We start from the raw sequence: 5,910 nt of genomic DNA, 5'->3' as shown, positions 1-5,910 counted from the left end.
TCAGACCTCTCCACCATGACCCATCCTTCTTGGGTAGCCCCACATGGCATGGCTTAATTTCATTGAGTTAGACAGGGCTGTGGTCCATATGATCAGATCAACTAGTTTTTTGTGATTATGATTTCAGTGTGTCTACCCTCTAATACTCCCTCCCAATACCTACCGTCTTATTTAGGTTTCATTTACCTTGGTCGTGGAGTATCTCTTCACAGCTGCTCCAAGAAAGCACAGCCACTGTACCTTACCTCTGACGAAGGGTATCTCCTCAAGGCCGCCCCTCCTGACCTTGAATGTGGAGTAGCTCCTCTCGGCCCTCCTGTGCCCATGCAGCTACCGCCTCTTGGACGTGGGACAGCTCCTCTCGGCCACCGCCCTGACCTTATGCTAAAGCTGAAACTGCAATACTTTGGCCACCTCATGCGACGAGTTGACTCACTGGAAAAGACGCTGATGCTAGGAGGGATTGGGGGTAGGAGGAGATGGGGACGGCAGAGAATGAGATGGCTAGATGGCATCACCGACTCGATGGACATGAGTTTGAGTGAACTCTGGGAGTTGGTGATGGACAGGGAGGCCTGGTGTGCTGTGGTTCATGGGGTCGCAAAGAGTTGGACACCACTAAGTGACTGAACTGAACTGAACTGAACTGAAAGAAACAAAAAATTTGTACATAGAAAACTATAAAACACTTGTGAAAGTAATCATAGAGGACACTGATAAATGGAGAAATATACCATGTTCGTGGATTGGAAGATTAAATATTGTGAAAATGAGTATACAACCCAAAGTAATTTATACATTTAATGCAATCCCTATCAAACTACCAACGATATTTTTCACAGAACTAGAGCAAATAATCTCACAATTTGTATGGAAATATGGAAATACAAAAAACCTCGAATAGCCAAAGCAATCTTGAAGAAGAAGAATGGAACTGGGGGAATTAACCTGCCGGACTTCAGGCTCTACTACAAATCCACAGTCATCAAGACAGTATGGTACTGGCATAAAGACAGAAATATAGATCAATGGAACAAAATAGAAAGTCCAGAGATAAATCAACGCACCTATGGACACCTTATCTTTGACAAAGGAGGCAAGAATATAAAATAGAGAAAAGACAGTCTCTTAACAAGTGGTGCTGGGAAAACTGGTCAGCCACTTGTAAAAGAATGAAACTAGAACACTTCCTAACACCATACACCAAAATAAACTCAAAATGGATTAGAGAGCTAAATGTAAGACCAGAAACTATAAAACTCCTAGAGGAGAACATAGGCAAAACACTCTCTGACATAAATCACAGCAGGATCCTCCAAGACTCACCTCCCAGAATATCGGAAATAAAAGCAAAAATAAACAAATGGGACCTAATTAAAATCAAAAGCTTCTGCACAGCAAAGGAAACTATAAGCAAGGTGAAAAGACAGCCTTCAGAATGGGAGAAAATCATAGCAAATGAAGCAACTGACAAAGAATTAATCTCCAAAATATACAAGCAACTCCTGCAGCTCAATTCCAGAAAAATAAATGACCCAATCAAAAAATGGGCCAAAGAACTAAACAGACATTTCTCCAAAGAAGACATAAAGATGGCTAACAAATACATGAAAAGATGCTCAACATCCCTCATAATCAGAGAGATGCAAATCAAAACCACAATGAGATACCATTTCACACCAGTCAGAATGGCTGCTATTCAAAAGTCTACATGCAATAAATGCTGGAGAGGGTGTGGAGAAAAGGGGACCCTCTTACACTGTTGGTGGGAATGCAAACTAGTGCAGCCACTATGGAGAACAGTGTGGAGATTCCTCAAAAAACTGGAAATAGAACTGCCATATGATCCAGCAATCCCACTCCTGGGCGTACACACCGAGGAAACCAGAATTGAAAGAAACACATGTACTCCAATGTTCATTACAGCACTGTTTATAATAGCCAGGACATGGAAGCAACCTAGATGTCCATCTGCAGACGAATGGATAAGAAAGCTTTGGTACATTTACACAATGGAGTATTTTTCAGCCATCAAAAAGAATGCATTTGAATCAGTTCTAATGAGGTGGATGAAATTGGAGCCTATTATACAGAGTGAAGTATGCCAGAAAGAAAAACATCAATACAGTATACTAACGCATATATATGGAATTTAGAAAGATGGTAACCTTAACCCTGGATACGAGACAGCAAAAGAGACATAGGTATATGGAACAGTCTTTGGGACTCTGTGGGAGAGGGTGAAGGTGGGATGATTTGGGAGAATGGCATTGTAGCATGTATATTATCATATGTGAAACGAATCACCAGTCCAGGTTCGACCCATGATACAGGATGCTCGAGGCTGGTGCACAGGGATGAACTGGAGGGAGGATATGGGGACGAGGGAGGTGGGAGGTGGGGTTCAAGAAGGGGAACACATGTACACTAGGGGCGGATTCATGTCAATGTATGGCAAAACCAACCAATATATTATTGCAAATTAATTAGCCTCCAATAAAAATAAAATAAAAAATAAAAATAGGAATGTGTGTAATCCATCCATAGAACATGGATGTAAGTCAAAGAATACAGACGCAAATGCAGGCAGTAGGTCTGGTGCCTGGAGCAGGTTTGTCAGTCTCAGCTGTCGTAAAAGCATCTCAAGTTGCGTCTTTCTTACAGTGTTCCTTTCTTTCTGCCAGGTGGGCCCTTGGTTTTTCTTCCCCTCCCCAACATCACTTGGCTGTATGTTTCTTACAGGGGTATACAGTGCCTTAACCCATTTTGAATTGCCACAGATCCTAGGGTAATATGTTCTTAAAACATTCTGAATGAATGAGTGAGCAAATTATGAATACAACAGACAACTGGCTCTCAAGAGTCTAGCTGGTTTTCATTTCCCATCCTCAGTTCAGTTCATATACTCTATTTCCTCGTCATATATAAACCAAACTATGTTTGGTGAGAAACCTCCTCGGCACCCATTCTCATGTAGTCATGCGATAATATTCTCCCGTTTCTGTCGGAAAAGAATCTTTGTTGTCCCGGTATGGCAATCTGGCAGTGTCAGCTGGTGCACTCACAGCACCAGCGTCCCACTCGTGACCTGGGCCGTGCTGCCTCCTTGAGGGCCCTAGCAGTGGACAAGCAGGAAACAAGAGCAACGCTGATGCAGGGGAGACAGATGACGGAGGGAAGGAGGACAGAGTCGTCCTCTTTACTCAACAGGCTGATCGGAAGCAACTCTACAAACCAGGTGGAAACCCTATCAGTTCAGTTCAGTCGCTCAGTCGTGTCTGACTCTTTGCGACCCCATGAATCACAGCACGCCAGGCCTCCCTGTCCATCACCAACTCCCGGAGTTCACTCAAACTCATGTTCATCGAGTCGGTGATGCCATCCAGCCATCTCATTCTCTGTCGTCCCCTTCTCCTCCCGCCCAGTGGTCATGTATGGATGTGAGAGTTGGACTGTGAAGAAAGCTGATTGTCGAAAAATGGATGCTTTTGAACTGTGGTGCTGGAGAAGACTCTTGAGAGTCCCTTGGACTGTAAGGAGATCCAACCAGTCCATTCTAAAGGAGATCAATCCTGGGTGTTCATTGGAAGGACTGATGCTAAAGCTGAAACTCCAATACTTTGGCCACCTCATGCAAAGAGTTGACTCACTGGAAACCCTATAGCAAGACCCAAACTCCTCCCTCCACTCAGCAAAGTCCTGTGAGGAGTCCAAACCATGGGCTTCATCTATCCACCCAAAACACAAGAGCGCACGCTGCCTTCGATATTTGCTGAGGCCCTGCAGAACTTAGTTGCCCTGTCTTAGTCTGGAGCAGCTAAAACAGTTGCTTTTGTGTTAGCCCTGCAGTTGGATACCCCACTGTCTGTGCCTCTCCCAGACTTCTAAGCTGGTCTTTCAAATGGGAAAAGTGATTGAGCAGAAGGAAAAATTCTACCCTGAACTCAAGATAGCTTATGCTGTTCAAGGCAATAAATTGGGCACCAAGGTCAGAGATCAGGGAGCACCTTCTCTTTGGTACCCCTGGGACAATTCTGGACTGGTACTCCAAGCTTAAGTTCATTAACCAAGGTTTGATCTGGATGAAGCTGACATGATGACAGCTACTCACCACCATCAAGATCAGAGCATCTGCATCCATAGGATGCTACCCAGCAACTGCCAGATGCTGCTTTCCCCAATACCTTTGAAGACTCTCTGGAAATTTGCCCAGATAGTGGTCCCAGAATCAAACATCCAACTGAGGCGGGAGGAGGAGACAGTGGACACCGTGCAGCAGCAGTACATCCTGCACAGCAATGGAAATGGGAAGCTGCAGGCCTTGTGTAGCCTCTATGGGCCATCACCATTGTTTAAGCTACCGTCTGCTGCCAGTCCCCTAAAACACGTGGCTGGCTGACAGCAGGGCTCTCAAAAGAAGGCAACCAGGTGAAATGTGGTGAAATGATGGTGGAGCAGAGGGCTGCTGTAACTGAGTGCCTGAGATGGTAAAGAGAAGGTTATGGCGGCCACCAACATGTATGCCATTATTGTTGTTACACAGGTGTATAACCTGAAGTTAAACAGGCGTCTGTCATCATCAACGCTGACCTTTCCCTTTACAAGGACAGGAATCTGGACAATGGGACCGACCTGCACTGCATTAGGCATACAGGCCTCTTGACAAGAAAAGCTGGGCAGTGAACATGGTTGACAGCAGGCACAGCATGATCATACTGAACCAAAGCCACATAATAATAGTATAGAGAGACCAGACATGCTGATGTGGAGGAGACAGAAGTTAGCCAACCAAGGAACCCCACCACCATGGAACTTGCTCTCTCCCTGAACACCTGTGTTCATGGTGTTCAGGATACAGACAGATGCAATCAAGGGACGAGGGGGACTATAGCCACTCATCTGTCCAAGGCAAGAATAATTGCCAAAGTTTTTGTTCCATCTTTATTTGGGATCTTCGTGTGGAATAGTTAGAGCAAATAATAGAATTATGCACTTCCTCAAAGCTGGCCAAGGCTGTTGGTACCCACAGAGCGACAGAGCAAAGATGAGATGAAACTGAGTTGCAAGAGAAATATAAAACCACAGTCAAGAGGAGTCCTCTTTAGTTCGTTGATACAGAACTGTTACTTTATCTAGGACCAGGCCTGGAAGAGGGCTCTTCTGTGACGAGCATTACTCCAGTCTCAACCTTCCTTGGAGCCATTTCTGTGTTTTAGGACCAGACCTTTCCCCAGGAGGGGAAAGGGAGGATGCCAGCCTCCAAGTGGTCTCCTTTTCTGACATTACAAACACTGCGGAGGCCAACAGACGGCCCCACATTTCCCCAGTGGGTGTTTGACTGTGTTGAGTCTTCATGCTTCTGGCCAACGCTGAGCCTTCCCAGGAGTCTTATAAGAAGAGAAGAAATTTTATGCCTCACCATATAAAGTCCTGTGGACCAACCCTGAAATAACTATAAACAAAGGCAATAATTGAAGGAGTTTAGACTCAAAACAAAACAAAATGAAAAAACAATTTTTGTTTTTTCAGCATCTTCTGTTCTTAACTGGAATCTCATCAAGAGTTTTTCACTGAAAAGAGTGGGGTGAAAAATCTTGGGGGCAAAATAACAGCCTTTGGAGAACTGGATATCTAATTGCAGGGAAAACATACATGAGACTGATTTAAAATATTTATAAATAGTATGATGAACAAATGCTAAATAATGTGACAACTGATGTAAACTCCTTAGGGCTTCCACGTTTTGGGCCTTCAGAGTCAGGTGGGATCAGTCAGAAAAGAATTCTGGGAGCAACAGAACATTTGAACAGGCTGTTCCAAAGATAAGGAACATAGATTCAGCAAAGAAAGTAAAGACTTTCTCACTAGGGTAAATGACTAAGACATCCAGAGGTATGAGAAAGCCAAGTG

The 5,910-nt window shown here is 44.4% G+C and overlaps 1 pseudogene; it reads left to right on the top strand.

The window, feature by feature from the left end:
- Nucleotides 1–3,031: 3,031 nt before the first annotated feature.
- On the top strand, nt 3,032–4,745 carry LOC129554916 (ATP-dependent RNA helicase DDX19B pseudogene; annotated as a pseudogene).
- The last annotated feature ends 1,165 nt before the right edge of the window (nt 4,746–5,910 follow it).

The sequence above is a fragment of the Moschus berezovskii genome, chromosome 14, assembly GCF_049115385.1.
Source record: "Moschus berezovskii isolate FMDL1 chromosome 14, NW_MosBer_1.0, whole genome shotgun sequence".
Lineage (NCBI taxonomy): Eukaryota > Metazoa > Chordata > Mammalia > Artiodactyla > Moschidae > Moschus > Moschus berezovskii.
The sequence above is the reverse complement of the archived record's forward strand: the minus strand, read 5'-3'. Positions and strand labels throughout refer to the sequence as shown.